Source organism: Lepisosteus oculatus, chromosome 14 (assembly GCF_040954835.1).
Source record: "Lepisosteus oculatus isolate fLepOcu1 chromosome 14, fLepOcu1.hap2, whole genome shotgun sequence".
Classification (NCBI taxonomy): domain Eukaryota; kingdom Metazoa; phylum Chordata; class Actinopteri; order Semionotiformes; family Lepisosteidae; genus Lepisosteus; species Lepisosteus oculatus.
This window is the reverse complement of record NC_090709.1, coordinates 32,942,137-32,957,783: the sequence shown is the minus strand read 5'-3', so window position 1 is coordinate 32,957,783 and position 15,647 is coordinate 32,942,137. Positions and strand designations below refer to the sequence as shown.

Here is a 15,647-nt window from a genome sequence, read left to right as displayed (position 1 = left end):
AGAGAACGTGGGAAGAAGAGAAAAACGCAAGGGAAAAAAAGCAGCGTCGTAAAAGAGGTGACGGAGCTGTCCTCTCAATAAGAAGGGTGCCAGCGAGCCTTGCTCTCGCTTACGGCCACACCCCCTTGAGCACGCCTGATCTCGTTTGATCTCGGAAGCTCAACAGGGATGGGCCTGGTTAGTACTTGGATGGGAGACCGCCTGGGAATACCAGGTGCTGTAAGCTTTTAAGCGCAGGAGGCGCCCTATCCCCGCTCGCTCGCTCATTCCCCTGTTCACACGTGCAGTGCGGCTTGTCCGTCTGTTTATTTGTCAGCTTTGGCGAGACACGGGTGCTTGTGTATTAGCGTTAGCGTTTTTTATTCTGATCAGGAACAGTTTTACAAGTCCGCAAAGGATCGAGGAAAGGTTTATCGCCAGCTGAAAAGAGACACAGCGCTTCGGCTGTGGAGACTTGTTCGGCTGGCGTTCGGAGAGTCGCGTTTTTCAGAATTGTATTGAGATCGTTTTCCACAGAGCTCAGATGTCAAAGCACAGCAGCAGCTCTCCACAGCGATCCTCTATAGCGCCCTTTCTCCCGCAGCTCCGTCCTCATTGGAAGGAAGCAAGAGTGAAAGGCTGAAGTGAAATAAAGCGGGGACGAAGGCAGTGAAGAGAGAGAACGTGGGAAGAAGAGAAAAACGCAAGGGAAAAAAGCAGCGTCGTAAAAGAGGTGACGGAGCTGTCCTCTCAATAAGAAGGGTGCCAGCGAGCCTTGCTCTCGCTTACGGCCACACCCCCTTGAGCACGCCTGATCTCGTCTGATCTCGGAAGCTAAACAGGGATGGGCCTGGTTAGTACTTGGATGGGAGACCGCCTGGGAATACCAGGTGCTGTAAGCTTTTAAGCGCAGGAGGCGCCCTATCCCCGCTCGCTCGCTCATTCCCCTGTTCACACGTGCAGTGCGGCTTGTCCGTCTGTTTATTTGTCAGCTTTGGCGAGACACGGGTGCTTGTGTATTAGCGTGAGCGTTTTTTATTCTGATCAGGAACAGTTTTACAAGTCCGCAAAGGATCGAGGAAAGGTTTATCGCCAGCTGAAAAGAGACACAGCGCTTCGGCTGTGGAGACTTGTTCGGCTGGCGTTCGGAGAGTCGCGTTTTTCAGAATTGTATTGAGATCGTTTTCCACAGAGCTCAGATGTCAAAGCACAGCAGCAGCTCTCCACAGCGATCCTCTATAACGCCCTTTCTCCCGCAGCTCCGTCCTCATTGGAAGGAAGCAAGAGTGAAAGGCTGAAGTGAAATAAAGCGGGGACGAAGGCAGTGAAGAGAGAGAACGTGGGAAGAAGAGAAAAACGCAAGGGAAAAAAAGCAGCGTCGTAAAAGAGGTGACGGAGCTGTCCTCTCAATAAGAAGGGTGCCAGCGAGCCTTGCTCTCGCTTACGGCCACACCCCCTTGAGCACGCCTGATCTCGTCTGATCTCGGAAGCTAAACAGGGATGGGCCTGGTTAGTACTTGGATGGGAGACCGCCTGGGAATACCAGGTGCTGTAAGCTTTTAAGCGCAGGAGGCGCCCTATCCCCGCTCGCTCGCTCATTCCCCTGTTCACACGTGCAGTGCGGCTTGTCCGTCTGTTTATTTGTCAGCTTTGGCGAGACACGGGTGCTTGTGTATTAGCGTGAGCGTTTTTTATTCTGATCAGGAACAGTTTAACAAGTCCGCAAAGAATCGAGGAAAGGTTTATCGCCAGCTGAAAAGAGACACAGCGCTTCGGCTGTGGAGACTTGTTCGGCTGGCGTTCGGAGAGTCGCGTTTTTCAGAATTGTATTGAGATCGTTTTCCACAGAGCTCAGATGTCAAAACACAGCAGCAGCTCTCCACAGCGATCCTCTATAGCGCCCTTTCTCCCGCAGCTCCGTCCTCATTGGAAGGAAGCAAGAGTGAAAGGCTGAAGTGAAATAGAGCGGGGACGAAGGCAATGAAGAGAGAGAACGTGGGAAGAAGAGAAAAACGCAAGAGAAAAAGAGCAGCGTCGTAAAAGAGGTGACGGAGCTGTAATCTCAATAAGAAGGGTGCCAGCGAGCCTTGCTCTCGCTTACGGCCACACCCCCTTGAGCATGCCTGATCTCGTCTGATCTCGGAAGCTAAACAGGGATGGGCCTGGTTAGTACTTGGATGGGAGACCGCCTGGGAACACCAGGTGCTGTCAGCTTTTAAGCGCAGGAGGCGCCCTATCCCCGCTCGCTCGCTCATTCCCCTGTTCACACGTGCAGTGCGGCTTGTCCGTCTGTTTATTTGTCAGCTTTGGCGAGACACGGGTGCTTGTGTATTAGCGTGAGCGTTTTTTATTCTGATCAGGAACAGTTTTACAAGTCCGCAAAGGATCGAGGAAAGGTTTATCGCCAGCTGAAAAGAGACACAGCGCTTCGGCTGTGGAGACTTGTTCGGCTGGCGTTCGGAGAGTCGCGTTTTTCAGAATTGTATTGAGATCGTTTTCCACAGAGCTCAGATGTCAAAGCACAGCAGCAGCTCTCCACAGCGATCCTCTATAACGCCCTTTCTCCCGCAGCTCCGTCCTCATTGGAAGGAAGCAAGAGTGAAAGGCTGAAGTGAAATAAAGCGGGGACGAAGGCAGTGAAGAGAGAGAACGTGGGAAGAAGAGAAAAACGCAAGGGAAAAAAAGCAGCGTCGTAAAAGAGGTGACGGAGCTGTCCTCTCAATAAGAAGGGTGCCAGCGAGCCTTGCTCTCGCTTACGGCCACACCCCCTTGAGCACGCCTGATCTCGTCTGATCTCGGAAGCTAAACAGGGATGGGCCTGGTTAGTACTTGGATGGGAGACCGCCTGGGAATACCAGGTGCTGTAAGCTTTTAAGCGCAGGAGGCGCCCTATCCCCGCTCGCTCGCTCATTCCCCTGTTCACACGTGCAGTGCGGCTTGTCCGTCTGTTTATTTGTCAGCTTTGGCGAGACACGGGTGCTTGTGTATTAGCGTGAGCGTTTTTTATTCTGATCAGGAACAGTTTAACAAGTCCGCAAAGAATCGAGGAAAGGTTTATCGCCAGCTGAAAAGAGACACAGCGCTTCGGCTGTGGAGACTTGTTCGGCTGGCGTTCGGAGAGTCGCGTTTTTCAGAATTGTATTGAGATCGTTTTCCACAGAGCTCAGATGTCAAAACACAGCAGCAGCTCTCCACAGCGATCCTCTATAGCGCCCTTTCTCCCGCAGCTCCGTCCTCATTGGAAGGAAGCAAGAGTGAAAGGCTGAAGTGAAATAGAGCGGGGACGAAGGCAATGAAGAGAGAGAACGTGGGAAGAAGAGAAAAACGCAAGGGAAAAAGAGCAGCGTCGTAAAAGAGGTGACGGAGCTGTAATCTCAATAAGAAGGGTGCCAGCGAGCCTTGCTCTCGCTTACGGCCACACCCCCTTGAGCATGCCTGATCTCGTCTGATCTCGGAAGCTAAACAGGGATGGGCCTGGTTAGTACTTGGATGGGAGACCGCCTGGGAACACCAGGTGCTGTCAGCTTTTAAGCGCAGGAGGCGCCCTATCCCCGCTCGCTCGCTCATTCCCCTGTTCACACGTGCAGTGCGGCTTGTCCGTCTGTTTATTTGTCAGCTTTGGCGAGACACGGGTGCTTGTGTATTAGCGTGAGCGTTTTTTATTCTGATCAGGAACAGTTTTACAAGTCCGCAAAGGATCGAGGAAAGGTTTATCGCCAGCTGAAAAGAGACACAGCGCTTCGGCTGTGGAGACTTGTTCGGCTGGCGTTCGGAGAGTCGCGTTTTTCAGAATTGTATTGAGATCGTTTTCCACAGAGCTCAGATGTCAAAGCACAGCAGCAGCTCTCCACAGCGATCCTCTATAACGCCCTTTCTCCCGCAGCTCCGTCCTCATTGGAAGGAAGCAAGAGTGAAAGGCTGAAGTGAAATAGAGCGGGGACGAAGGCAGTGAAGAGAGAGAACGTGGGAAGAAGAGAAAAACGCAAGGGAAAAAAAGCAGCGTCGTAAAAGAGGTGACGGAGCTGTCCTCTCAATAAGAAGGGTGCCAGGGAGCCTTGCTCTCTCTTACGGCCACACCCCCTTGAGCACGCCTGATCTCGTCTGATCTCGGAAGCTAAACAGGGATGGGCCTGGTTAGTACTTGGATGGGAGACCGCCTGGGAATACCAGGTGCTGTAAGCTTTTAAGCGCAGGAGGCGCCCTATCCCCGCTCGCTCGCTCATTCCCCTGTTCACACGTGCAGTGCGGCTTGTCCGTCTGTTTATTTGTCAGCTTTGGCGAGACACGGGTGCTTGTGTATTAGCGTGAGCGTTTTTTATTCTGATCAGGAACAGTTTAACAAGTCCGCAAAGGATCGAGGAAAGGTTTATCGCAAGCTGAAAAGAGACACAGCGCTTCGGCTGTGGAGACTTGTTCGGCTGGCGTTCGGAGAGTCGCGTTTTTCAGAATTGTATTGAGATCGTTTTCCACAGAGCTCAGATGTCAAAGCACAGCAGCAGCTCTCCACAGCGATCCTCTATAGCGCCCTTTCTCCCGCAGCTCCGTCCTCATTGGAAGGAAGCAAGAGTGAAAGGCTGAAGTGAAATAGAGCGGGGACGAAGGCAGTGAAGATAGAGAACGTGGGAAGAAGAGAAAAACGCAAGGGAAAAAAAGCAGCGTCGTAAAAGAGGTGACGGAGTTGTCCTCTCAATAAGAAGGGTGCCAGCGAGCCTTGCTCTCGCTTACGGCCACACCCCCTTGAGCACGCCTGATCTCGTCTGATCTCGGAAGCTAAACAGGGATGGGCCTGGTTAGTACTTGGATGGGAGACCGCCTGGGAATACCAGGTGCTGTAAGCTTTTAAGCGCAGGAGGCGCCCTATCCCCGCTCGCTCGCTCATTCCCCTGTTCACACGTGCAGTGCGGCTTGTCCGTCTGTTTATTTGTCAGCTTTGGCGAGACACGGGTGCTTGTGTATTAGCGTGAGAGTTTTTTATTCTGATCAGGAACAGTTTAACAAGTCCGCAAAGAATCGAGGAAAGGTTTATCGCCAGCTGAAAAGAGACACAGCGCTTCGGCTGTGGAGACTTGTTCGGCTGGCGTTCGGAGAGTCGCGTTTTTCAGAATTGTATTGAGATCGTTTTCCACAGAGCTCAGATGTCAAAGCACAGCAGCAGCTCTCCACAGCGATCCTCTATAACGCCCTTTCTCCCGCAGCTCCGTCCTCATTGGAAGGAAGCAAGAGTGAAAGGCTGAAGTGAAATAAAGCGGGGACGAAGGCAGTGAAGAGAGAGAACGTGGGAAGAAGAGAAAAACGCAAGGGAAAAAAAGCAGCGTCGTAAAAGAGGTGACGGAGCTGTCCTCTCAATAAGAAGGGTGCCAGCGAGCCTTGCTCTCGCTTACGGCCACACCCCCTTGAGCACGCCTGATCTCGTCTGATCTCGGAAGCTAAACAGGGATGGGCCTGGTTAGTACTTGGATGGGAGACCGCCTGGGAATACCAGGTGCTGTAAGCTTTTAAGCGCAGGAGGCGCCCTATCCCCGCTCGCTCGCTCATTCCCCTGTTCACACGTGCAGTGCGGCTTGTCCGTCTGTTTATTTGACAGCTTTGGCGAGACACGGGTGCTTGTGTATTAGCGTGAGCGTTTTTTATTCTGATCAGGAACAGTTTAACAAGTCCGCAAAGAATCGAGGAAAGGTTTATCGCCAGCTGAAAAGAGACACAGCGCTTCGGCTGTGGAGACTTGTTCGGCTGGCGTTCGGAGAGTCGCGTTTTTCAGAATTGTATTGAGATCGTTTTCCACAGAGCTCAGATGTCAAAACACAGCAGCAGCTCTCCACAGCGATCCTCTATAGCGCCCTTTCTCCCGCAGCTCCGTCCTCATTGGAAGGAAGCAAGAGTGAAAGGCTGAAGTGAAATAGAGCGGGGACGAAGGCAGTGAAGAGAGAGAACGTGGGAAGAAGAGAAAAACGCAAGGGAAAAAAAGCAGCGTCGTAAAAGAGGTGACGGAGCTATCCTCTCAATAAGAAGGGTGCCAGGGAGCCTTGCTCTCTCTTACGGCCACACCCCCTTGAGCACGCCTGATCTCGTCTGATCTCGGAAGCTAAACAGGGATGGGCCTGGTTAGTACTTGGATGGGAGACCGCCTGGGAATACCAGGTGCTGTAAGCTTTTAAGCGCAGGAGGCGCCCTATCCCCGCTCGCTCGCTCATTCCCCTGTTCACACGTGCAGTGCGGCTTGTCCGTCTGTTTATTTGTCAGCTTTGGCGAGACACGGGTGCTTGTGTATTAGCGTGAGCGTTTTTTATTCTGATCAGGAACAGTTTAACAAGTCCGCAAAGGATCGAGGAAAGGTTTATCGCCAGCTGAAAAGAGACACAGCGCTTCGGCTGTGGAGACTTGTTCGGCTGGCGTTCGGAGAGTCGCGTTTTTCAGAATTGTATTGAGATCGTTTTCCACAGAGCTCAGATGTCAAAGCACAGCAGCAGCTCTCCACAGCGATCCTCTATAACGCCCTTTCTCCCGCAGCTCCGTCCTCATTGGAAGGAAGCAAGAGTGAAAGGCTGATGTGAAATAGAGCGGGGACGAAGGCAGTGAAGAGAGAGAACGTGGGAAGAAGAGAAAAACGCAAGGGAAAAAAAGCAGCGTCGTAAAAGAGGTGACGGAGCTGTCCTCTCAATAAGAAGGGTGCCAGGGAGCCTTGCTCTCTCTTACGGCCACACCCCCTTGAGCACGCCTGATCTCGTCTGATCTCGGAAGCTAAACAGGGATGGGCCTGGTTAGTACTTGGATGGGAGACCGCCTGGGAATACCAGGTGCTGTAAGCTTTTAAGCGCAGGAGGCGCCCTATCCCCGCTCGCTCGCTCATTCCCCTGTTCACACGTGCAGTGCGGCTTGTCCGTCTGTTTATTTGTCAGCTTTGGCGAGACACGGGTGCTTGTGTATTAGCGTGAGCGTTTTTTATTCTGATCAGGAACAGTTTAACAAGTCCGCAAAGGATCGAGGAAAGGTTTATCGCCAGCTGAAAAGAGACACAGCGCTTCGGCTGTGGAGACTTGTTCGGCTGGCGTTCGGAGAGTCGCGTTTTTCAGAATTGTATTGAGATCGTTTTCCACAGAGCTCAGATGTCAAAGCACAGCAGCAGCTCTCCACAGCGATCCTCTATAGCGCCCTTTCTCCCGCAGCTCCGTCCTCATTGGAAGGAAGCAAGAGTGAAAGGCTGAAGTGAAATAGAGCGGGGACGAAGGCAGTGAAGAGAGAGAACGTGGGAAGAAGAGAAAAACGCAAGAGAAAAAAAGCAGCGTCGTAAAAGAGGTGACGGAGCTGTCCTCTCAATAAGAAGGGTGCCAGCGAGCTTTGCTCTCGCTTACGGCCACACCCCCTTGAGCACGCCTGATCTCGTCTGATCTCGGAAGCTCAACAGGGATGGGCCTGGTTAGTACTTGGATGCGAGACCGCCTGGGAATACCAGGTGCTGTAAGCTTTTAAGCGCAGGAGGCGCCCTATCCCCGCTCGCTCGCTCATTCCCCTGTTCACACGTGCAGTGCGGCTTGTCCGTCTGTTTATTTGTCAGCTTTGGCGAGACACGGGTGCTTGTGTATTAGCGTGAGCGTTTTTTATTCTGATCAGGAACAGTTTAACAAGTCCGCAAAGAATCGAGGGAAGGTTTATCGCCAGCTGAATAGAGACACAGCGCTTCGGCTGTGGAGACTTGTTCGGCTGACGTTCGGAGAGTCGCGTTTTTCAGAATTGTATTGAGATCGTTTTCCACAGAGCTCAGATGTCAAAGCACAGCAGCAGCTCTCCACAGCGATCCTCTATAGCGCCCTTTCTCCCGCAGCTCCGTCCTCATTGGAAGGAAGCAAGAGTGAAAGGCTGAAGTGAAATAAAGCAGGGACGAAGGCAGTGAAGAGAGAGAACGTGGGAAGAAGAGAAAAACGCAAGGGAAAAAAAGCAGCGTCGTAAAAGAGGTGACGGAGTTGTCCTCTCAATAAGAAGGGTGCCAGCGAGCCTTGCTCTTGCTTACGGCCACACCCCCTTGAGCACGCCTGATCTCGTCTGATCTCAGAAGCTAAACAGGGATGGGCCAGGTTAGTACTTGGATGGGAGACCGCCTGGGAATACCAGGTGCTGTAAGCTTTTAAGCGCAGGAGGCGCCCTATCCCCGCTCGCTCGCTCATTCCCCTGTTCACACGTGCAGTGCGGCTTGTCCGTCTGTTTATTTGTCAGCTTTGGCGAGACACGGGTGCTTATGTATTAGCGTGAGCGTTTTTTATTCTGATCAGGAACAGTTTAACAAGTCCGCAAAGAATCGAGGAAAGGTTTATCGCCAGCTGAAAAGAGACACAGCGCTTCGGCTGTGGAGACTTGTTCGGCTGGCGTTCGGAGAGTCGCGTTTTTCAGAAATGTATTGAGATCGTTTTCCACAGAGCTCAGATGTCAAAGCACAGAAGCAGCTCTCCACAGCGATCCTCTATAGCGCCCTTTCTCCCGCAGCTCCGTCCTCATTGGAAGGAAGCAAAAGTGAAAGGCTGAAGTGAAATAGAGCGGGGACGAAGGCAGTGAAGATAGAGAACGTGGGAAGAAGAGAAAAACGCAAGGGAAAAAAAGCAGCGTCGTAAAAGAGGTGACGGAGCTGTCCTCTCAATAAGAAGGGTGCCAGCGAGCCTTGCTCTCGCTTACGGCCACACCCCCTTGAGCACGCCTGATCTCGTTTGATCTCGGAAGCTAAACAGGGATGGGCCTGGTTAGTACTTGGATGGGAGACCGCCTGGGAATACCAGGTGCTGTAAGCTTTTAAGCGCAGGAGGCGCCCTATCCCCGCTCGCTCGCTCATTCCCCTGTTCACACGTGCAGTGCGGCTTGTCCGTCTGTTTATTTGTCAGCTTTGGCGAGACACGGGTGCTTGTGTATTAGCGTGAGCGTTTTTTATTCTGATCAGGAACAGTTTTACAAGTCCGCAAAGGATCGAGGAAAGGTTTATCGCCAGCTGAAAAGAGACACAGCGCTTCGGCTGTGGAGACTTGTTCGGCTGGCGTTCGGAGAGTCGCGTTTTTCAGAATTGTATTGAGATCGTTTTCCACAGAGCTCAGATGTCAAAGCACAGCAGCAGCTCTCCACAGCGATCCTCTATAGCGCCCTTTCTCCCGCAGCTCCGTCCTCATTGGAAGGAAGCAAGAGTGAAAGGCTGAAGTGAAATAGAGCGGGGACGAAGGCAGTGAAGAGAGAGAACGTGGGAAGAAGAGAAAAACGCAAGAGAAAAAAAGCAGCGTCGTAAAAGAGGTGACGGAGCTGTCCTCTCAATAAGAAGGGTGCCAGCGAGCTTTGCTCTCGCTTACGGCCACACCCCCTTGAGCATGCCTGATCTCGTCTGATCTCGGAAGCTAAACAGGGATGGGCCTGGTTAGTACTTGGATGGGAGACCGCCTGGGAATACCAGGTGCTGTAAGCTTTTAAGCGCAGGAGGCGCCCTATCCCCGCTCGCTCGCTCATTCCCCTGTTCACACGTGCAGTGCAGCTTGTCCGTCTGTTTATTTGTCAGCTTTGGCGAGACACGGGTGCTTGTGTATTAGCGTGAGCGTTTTTTATTCTGATCATGAACAGTTTAACAACTCCGCAAAGGATCGACGAAAGGTTTATCGCCAGCTGAAAAGAGACACAGCGCTTCGGCTGTGGAGACTTGTTCGGCTGGCGTTCGGAGAGTCGCGTTTTTCAGAATTGTGTTGAGATCGTTTTCCACAGAGCTCAGATGTCAAAGCACAGCAGCAGCTCTCCACAGCGATCCTCTATAGCGCCCTTTCTCCCGCAGCTCCGTCCTCATTGGAAGGAAGCAATAGTGAAAGGCTGAAGTGAAATAGAGCGGGGACGAAGGCAGTGAAGAGAGAGAACGTGGGAAGAAGAGAAAAACGCAAGAGAAAAAAGGAGCGTCGTAAAAGAGGTGACGGAGCTGTCCTCTCAATAAGAAGGGTGCCAGCGAGCCTTGCTCTCGCTTACGGCCACACCCCCTTGAGCACGCCTGATCTCGTCTGATCTCGGAAGCTAAACAGGGATTGGCCTGGTTAGTACTTGGATGGGAGACCGCCTGGGAATACCAGGTGCTGTAAGCTTTTAAGCGCAGGAGGCGCCCTATCCCCGCTCGCTCGCTCATTCCCCTGTTCACACGTGCAGTGCGGCTTGTCCGTCTGTTTATTTGTCAGCTTTGGCGAGACACGGGTGCTTGTGTTTTAGCGTGAGCGTTTTTTATTCTGATCAGGAACAGTTTAACAAGTCCGCAAAGGATCGAGGAAAGGTTTATCGCCAGCTGAAAAGAGACACAGCGCTTCGGCTGTGGAGACTTGTTCGGCTGGCGTTCGGAGAGTTGCGTTTTTCAGAATTGTATTGAGATCGTTTTCCATAGAGCTCAGATGTCAAAGCACAGCAGCAGCTCTCCACAGCGATCCTCTATAGCGCCCTATCTCCCGCAGCTCCGTCCTCATTGGAAGGAAGCAAGAGTGAAAGGCTGAAGTGAAATAGAGCGGGGACGAAGGCAGTGAAGATAGAGAACGTGGGAAGACGAGAAAAACGCAAGGGAAAAAAAGCAGCGTCGTAAAAGAGGTGACGGAGTTGTCCTCTCAATAAGAAGGGTGCCAGCGAGCCTTGCTCTCGCTTACGGCCCCACCCCCTTGAGCACGCCTGATCTCGTCTGATCTCGGAAGCTAAACAGGGATGGGCCTGGTTAGTACTTGGATGGGAGACCGCCTGGGAATACCAGGTGCTGTAAGCTTTTAAGCGCAGGAGGCGCCCTATCCCCGCTCGCTCGCTCATTCCCCTGTTCACACGTGCAGTGCGGCTTGTCCGTCTGTTTATTTGTCAGCTTTGGCGAGACACGGGTGCTTGTGTATTAGCGTGAGCGTTTTTTATTCTGATCAGGAACAGTTTAACAAGTCCGCAAAGAATCGAGGAAAGGTTTATCGCCAGCTGAAAAGAGACACAGCGCTTCGGCTGTGGAGACTTGTTCGGCTGGCGTTCGGAGAGTCGCGTTTTTCAGAAATGTATTGAGATCGTTTTCCACAGAGCTCAGATGTCAAAGCACAGCAGCAGCTCTCCACAGCGATCCTTTATAGCGCCCTTTCTCCCGCAGCTCCGTCCTCATTGGAAGGAAGCAAGAGTGAAAGGCTGAAGTGAAATAGAGCGGGGACGAAGGCAGTGAAGAGAGAGAACGTGGGAAGAAGAGAAAAACGCAAGGGAAAAAAAGCAGCGTCGTAAAAGAGGTGACGGAGCTGTCCTCTCAATAAGAAGGGTGCCAGCGAGCCTTGCTCTCGCTTACGGCCACACCCCCTTGAGCACGCCTGATCTCGTTTGATCTCGGAAGCTAAACAGGGATGGGCCTGGTTAGTACTTGGATGGGAGACCGCCTGGGAATACCAGGTGCTGTAAGCTTTTAAGCGCAGGAGGCGCCCTATCCCCGCTCGCTCGCTCATTCCCCTGTTCACACGTGCAGTGCGGCTTGTCCGTCTGTTTATTTGTCAGCTTTGGCGAGACACGGGTGCTTGTGTATTAGCGTGAGCGTTTTTTATTCTGATCAGGAACAGTTTTACAAGTCCGCAAAGGATCGAGGAAAGGTTTATCGCCAGCTGAAAAGAGACACAGCGCTTCGGCTGTGGAGACTTGTTCGGCTGGCGTTCGGAGAGTCGCGTTTTTCAGAATTGTATTGAGATCGTTTTCCACAGAGCTCAGATGTCAAAGCACAGCAGCAGCTCTCCACAGCGATCCTCTATAGCGCCCTTTCTCCCGCAGCTCCGTCCTCATTGGAAGGAAGCAAGAGTGAAAGGCTGAAGTGAAATAAAGCGGGGACGAAGGCAGTGAAGAGAGAGAACGTGGGAAGAAGAGAAAAACGCAAGGGAAAAAAGCAGCGTCGTAAAAGAGGTGACGGAGCTGTCCTCTCAATAAGAAGGGTGCCAGCGAGCCTTGCTCTCGCTTACGGCCACACCCCCTTGAGCACGCCTGATCTCGTCTGATCTCGGAAGCTAAACAGGGATGGGCCTGGTTAGTACTTGGATGGGAGACCGCCTGGGAATACCAGGTGCTGTAAGCTTTTAAGCGCAGGAGGCGCCCTATCCCCGCTCGCTCGCTCATTCCCCTGTTCACACGTGCAGTGCGGCTTGTCCGTCTGTTTATTTGTCAGCTTTGGCGAGACACGGGTGCTTGTGTATTAGCGTGAGCGTTTTTTATTCTGATCAGGAACAGTTTTACAAGTCCGCAAAGGATCGAGGAAAGGTTTATCGCCAGCTGAAAAGAGACACAGCGCTTCGGCTGTGGAGACTTGTTCGGCTGGCGTTCGGAGAGTCGCGTTTTTCAGAATTGTATTGAGATCGTTTTCCACAGAGCTCAGATGTCAAAGCACAGCAGCAGCTCTCCACAGCGATCCTCTATAGCGCCCTTTCTCCCGCAGCTCCGTCCTCATTGGAAGGAAGCAAGAGTGAAAGGCTGAAGTGAAATAGAGCGGGGACGAAGGCAGTGAAGAGAGAGAACGTGGAAAGAAGAGAAAAACGCAAGGGAAAAAAGGAGCGTCGTAAAAGAGGTGACGGAGCTGTCCTCTCAATAAGAAGGGTGCCAGCGAGCCTTGCTCTCGCTTACTGCCACACCCCCTTGAGCACGCCTGATCTCGTCTGATCTCGGAAGCTAAACAGGGATGGGCCTGGTTAGTACTTGGATGGGAGACCGCCTGGGAATACCAGGTGCTGTAAGCTTTTAAGCGCAGGAGGCGCCCTATCCCCGCTCGCTGGCTCATTCCCCTGTTCACACGTGCAGTGCGGCTTGTCCGTCTGTTTATTTGTCAGCTTTGGCGAGACACGGGTGCTTGTGTTTTAGCGTGAGCGTTTTTTATTCTGATCAGGAACAGTTTAACAAGTCCGCAAAGGATCGAGGAAAGGTTTATCGCCAGCTGAAAAGAGACACAGCGCTTCGGCTGTGGAGACTTGTTCGGCTGGCGTTCGGAGAGTTGCGTTTTTCAGAATTGTATTGAGATCGTTTTCCATAGAGCTCAGATGTCAAAGCACAGCAGCAGCTCTCCACAGCGATCCTCTATAGCGCCCTATCTCCCGCAGCTCCGTCCTCATTGGAAGGAAGCAAGAGTGAAAGGCTGAAGTGATATAGAGCGGGGACGAAGGCAGTGAAGAGAGAGAACGTGGGAAGAAGAGAAAAACGCAAGGGAAAAAAAGCAGCGTCGTAAAAGAGGTGACGGAGCTGTCCTCTCAATAAGAAGGGTGCCAGCGAGCCTTGCTCTCGCTTATGGCCACACCCCCTTGAGCACGCCTGATCTCGTCTGATCTCGGAAGCTAAACAGGAATGGGCCTGGTTAGTACTTGGATGGGAGACCGCCTGGGAATACCAGGTGCTGTAAGCTTTTAAGCGCAGGAGGCGCCCTATCCCCGCTCGCTCGCTCATTCCCCTGTTCACACGTGCAGTGCGGCTTGTCCGTCTGTTTGTCAGCTTTGGCGAGACACGGGTGCTTGTGTATTAGCGTTAGCGTTTTTTATTCTGATCAGGAACAGTTTTACAAGTCCGCAAAGGATCGAGGAAAGGTTTATCGCCAGCTGAAAAGAGACACAGCGCTTCGGCTGTGGAGACTTGTTCGGCTGGCGTTCGGAGAGTCGCGTTTTTCAGAATTGTATTGAGATCGTTTTCCACAGAGCTCAGATGTCAAAGCACAGCAGCAGCTCTCCACAGCGATCCTCTATAGCGCCCTTTCTCCCGCAGCTCCGTCCTCATTGGAAGGAAGCAAGAGTGAAAGGCTGAAGTGAAATAGAGCGGGGACGAAGGCAGTGAAGAGAGAGAACGTGGGAAGAAGAGAAAAACGCAAGGGAAAAAAAGCAGCGTTGTAAAAGAGGTGACGGAGCTGTCCTCTCAATAAGAAGGGTGCCAGCGAACCTTGCTCTTGCTTATGGCCACACCCACTTGAGCACGCCTGATCTCGTCTGATCTCGGAAGCTAAACAGGGATGGGCCTGGTTAGTACTTGGATGGGAGACCGCCTGGGAATACCAGGTGCAGTAAGCTTTTAAGCGCAGGAGGCGCCCTATCCCCGCTCTCTCGCTCATTCCCCTGTTCACACGTGCAGTGCGGCTTGTCCGTCTGTTTATTTGTCAGCTTTGGCGAGACACGGGTGCTTGTGTATTAGCGTGAGCGTTTTTTATTCTGATCATGAACAGTTTAACAAGTCCGCAAAGGATCGACGAAAGGTTTATCGCCAGCTGAAAAGAGACACAGCGCTTCGGCTGTGGAGACTTGTTCGGCTGGCGTTCGGAGAGTCGCGTTTTTCAGAATTGTATTGAGATCGTTTTCCACAGAGCTCAGATGTCAAAGCACAGCAGCAGCTCTCCACAGCGATCCTCTATAGCGCCCTTTCTCCCGCAGCTCCGTCCTCATTGGAAGGAAGCAAGAGTGAAAGGCTGAAGTGATATAGAGCAGGGACGAAGGCAGTGAAGAGAGAGAACGTGGGAAGAAGAGGAAAACGCAAGGGAAAAAAAGCAGCGTCGTAAAAGAGGTGACGGAGCTGTCCTCTCAATAAGAAGGGTGCCAGCGAGCCTTGCTCTCGCTTATGGCCACACCCCCTTGAGCACGCCTGATCTCGTCTGATCTCGGAAGCTAAACAGGGATGGGCCTGGTTAGTACTTGGATGGGAGACCGCCTGGGAATACCAGGTGCTGTAAGCTTTTAAGCGCAGGAGGCGCCCTATCCCCGCTCGCTCGCTCATTCCCCTGTTCACACGTGCAGTGCGGCTTGTCCGTCTGTTTATTTGTCAGCTTTGGCGAGACACGGGTGCTTGTGTATTAGCGTGAGCGTTTTTTATTCTGATCATGAACAGTTTAACAAGTCCGCAAAGGATCGACGAAAGGTTTATCGCCAGCTGAAAAGAGACACAGCGCTTCGGCTGTGGAGACTTGTTCGGCTGGCGTTCGGAGAGTCGCGTTTTTCAGAATTGTATTGAGATCGTTTTCCACAGAGCTCAGATGTCAAAGCACAGCAGCAGCTCTCCACAGCGATCCTCTATAGCGCCCTTTCTCCCGCAGCTCCGTCCTCATTGGAAGAAAGCAAGAGTGAAAGGCTGAAGTGAAATAGAGCGGGGACGAAGGCAGTGAAGAGAGAGAACGTGGGAAGAAGAGAAAAACGCAAGAGAAAAAAAGCAGCGTCGTAAAAGAGGTGACGGAGCTGTCCTCTCAATAAGAAGGGTGCCAGCGACCTTTGCTCTCGCTTACGGCCACACCCCCTTGAGCACGCCTGATCTCGTCTGACCTCGGAAGCTAAACAGGGATGGGCCTGGTTAGTACTTGGATGGGAGACCGCCTGGGAATACCAGGTGCTGTAAGCTTTTAAGCGCAGGAGGCGCCCTATCCCCGCTCGCTCGCTCATTCCCCTGTTCACACGTGCAGTGCGGCTTGTCCGTCTGTTTATTTGTCAGCTTTGGCGAGACACGGGTGCTTGTGTATTAGCGTGAGCGTTTTTTATTCTGATCAGGAACAGTTTTACAATTCCGCAAAGGATCGAGGAAAGGTTTATCGCCAGCTGAAAAGAGACACAGCGCTTCGGCTGTGGAGACTTGTTCGGCTGGCGTTCGGAGAGTCGCGTTTTTCAGAATTGTATTGAGATCGTTTTCCACAGAGCTCAGATGTCAAAGCACAGCAGCAGCTCTCCACAGCGATCCTCTATAGC

General features: G+C 52.3%; 22 non-coding genes and 2 pseudogenes across 22 annotated transcripts; all 24 read left to right on the top strand.

Moving 5' to 3' along the window:
* Nucleotides 1–107: 107 nt before the first annotated feature.
* LOC138217603 (5S ribosomal RNA) lies at nt 108–226 on the top strand. Its single transcript, XR_011181315.1, has one exon. It is a non-coding gene; the product is annotated as a 5S ribosomal RNA (ribosomal RNA).
* Nucleotides 227–762: 536 nt separating this feature from the next.
* Nucleotides 763–881, top strand: LOC138244621 (5S ribosomal RNA). The gene has a single exon (XR_011193236.1). It is a non-coding gene; the product is annotated as a 5S ribosomal RNA (ribosomal RNA).
* A 537-nt stretch (nt 882–1,418) lies between these two features.
* Nucleotides 1,419–1,537, top strand: LOC138244620 (5S ribosomal RNA). The gene has a single exon (XR_011193235.1). It is a non-coding gene; the product is annotated as a 5S ribosomal RNA (ribosomal RNA).
* Nucleotides 1,538–2,074: 537 nt separating this feature from the next.
* Nucleotides 2,075–2,193, top strand: LOC138217590 (5S ribosomal RNA). Its single transcript, XR_011181302.1, has one exon. It is a non-coding gene; the product is annotated as a 5S ribosomal RNA (ribosomal RNA).
* Nucleotides 2,194–2,730: 537 nt separating this feature from the next.
* On the top strand, nt 2,731–2,849 carry LOC138244618 (5S ribosomal RNA). Its single transcript, XR_011193233.1, has one exon. It is a non-coding gene; the product is annotated as a 5S ribosomal RNA (ribosomal RNA).
* Nucleotides 2,850–3,386: 537 nt separating this feature from the next.
* Nucleotides 3,387–3,505, top strand: LOC138217589 (5S ribosomal RNA). The gene has a single exon (XR_011181301.1). It is a non-coding gene; the product is annotated as a 5S ribosomal RNA (ribosomal RNA).
* Nucleotides 3,506–4,042: 537 nt separating this feature from the next.
* LOC138216176 (5S ribosomal RNA) lies at nt 4,043–4,161 on the top strand. Its single transcript, XR_011179888.1, has one exon. It is a non-coding gene; the product is annotated as a 5S ribosomal RNA (ribosomal RNA).
* A 537-nt stretch (nt 4,162–4,698) lies between these two features.
* Nucleotides 4,699–4,817, top strand: LOC138244617 (5S ribosomal RNA). Its single transcript, XR_011193232.1, has one exon. It is a non-coding gene; the product is annotated as a 5S ribosomal RNA (ribosomal RNA).
* Nucleotides 4,818–5,354: 537 nt separating this feature from the next.
* LOC138244616 (5S ribosomal RNA) lies at nt 5,355–5,473 on the top strand. The gene has a single exon (XR_011193231.1). It is a non-coding gene; the product is annotated as a 5S ribosomal RNA (ribosomal RNA).
* A 537-nt stretch (nt 5,474–6,010) lies between these two features.
* Nucleotides 6,011–6,129, top strand: LOC138216175 (5S ribosomal RNA). The gene has a single exon (XR_011179887.1). It is a non-coding gene; the product is annotated as a 5S ribosomal RNA (ribosomal RNA).
* Nucleotides 6,130–6,666: 537 nt separating this feature from the next.
* LOC138216174 (5S ribosomal RNA) lies at nt 6,667–6,785 on the top strand. Its single transcript, XR_011179886.1, has one exon. It is a non-coding gene; the product is annotated as a 5S ribosomal RNA (ribosomal RNA).
* A 537-nt stretch (nt 6,786–7,322) lies between these two features.
* LOC138218566 (5S ribosomal RNA) lies at nt 7,323–7,441 on the top strand (annotated as a pseudogene).
* Nucleotides 7,442–7,978: 537 nt separating this feature from the next.
* LOC138243841 (5S ribosomal RNA) lies at nt 7,979–8,097 on the top strand. The gene has a single exon (XR_011192459.1). It is a non-coding gene; the product is annotated as a 5S ribosomal RNA (ribosomal RNA).
* A 537-nt stretch (nt 8,098–8,634) lies between these two features.
* LOC138244929 (5S ribosomal RNA) lies at nt 8,635–8,753 on the top strand. The gene has a single exon (XR_011193544.1). It is a non-coding gene; the product is annotated as a 5S ribosomal RNA (ribosomal RNA).
* Nucleotides 8,754–9,290: 537 nt separating this feature from the next.
* LOC138245494 (5S ribosomal RNA) lies at nt 9,291–9,409 on the top strand. The gene has a single exon (XR_011194104.1). It is a non-coding gene; the product is annotated as a 5S ribosomal RNA (ribosomal RNA).
* Nucleotides 9,410–9,945: 536 nt separating this feature from the next.
* On the top strand, nt 9,946–10,064 carry LOC138217441 (5S ribosomal RNA). Its single transcript, XR_011181153.1, has one exon. It is a non-coding gene; the product is annotated as a 5S ribosomal RNA (ribosomal RNA).
* Nucleotides 10,065–10,601: 537 nt separating this feature from the next.
* LOC138216599 (5S ribosomal RNA) lies at nt 10,602–10,720 on the top strand. The gene has a single exon (XR_011180311.1). It is a non-coding gene; the product is annotated as a 5S ribosomal RNA (ribosomal RNA).
* A 537-nt stretch (nt 10,721–11,257) lies between these two features.
* LOC138244928 (5S ribosomal RNA) lies at nt 11,258–11,376 on the top strand. The gene has a single exon (XR_011193543.1). It is a non-coding gene; the product is annotated as a 5S ribosomal RNA (ribosomal RNA).
* A 536-nt stretch (nt 11,377–11,912) lies between these two features.
* Nucleotides 11,913–12,031, top strand: LOC138244615 (5S ribosomal RNA). The gene has a single exon (XR_011193230.1). It is a non-coding gene; the product is annotated as a 5S ribosomal RNA (ribosomal RNA).
* Nucleotides 12,032–12,567: 536 nt separating this feature from the next.
* LOC138216594 (5S ribosomal RNA) lies at nt 12,568–12,686 on the top strand. The gene has a single exon (XR_011180306.1). It is a non-coding gene; the product is annotated as a 5S ribosomal RNA (ribosomal RNA).
* Nucleotides 12,687–13,223: 537 nt separating this feature from the next.
* LOC138217508 (5S ribosomal RNA) lies at nt 13,224–13,342 on the top strand. Its single transcript, XR_011181220.1, has one exon. It is a non-coding gene; the product is annotated as a 5S ribosomal RNA (ribosomal RNA).
* Nucleotides 13,343–13,875: 533 nt separating this feature from the next.
* Nucleotides 13,876–13,994, top strand: LOC138218391 (5S ribosomal RNA; annotated as a pseudogene).
* A 537-nt stretch (nt 13,995–14,531) lies between these two features.
* On the top strand, nt 14,532–14,650 carry LOC138245330 (5S ribosomal RNA). The gene has a single exon (XR_011193940.1). It is a non-coding gene; the product is annotated as a 5S ribosomal RNA (ribosomal RNA).
* A 537-nt stretch (nt 14,651–15,187) lies between these two features.
* On the top strand, nt 15,188–15,306 carry LOC138245002 (5S ribosomal RNA). Its single transcript, XR_011193619.1, has one exon. It is a non-coding gene; the product is annotated as a 5S ribosomal RNA (ribosomal RNA).
* The last annotated feature ends 341 nt before the right edge of the window (nt 15,307–15,647 follow it).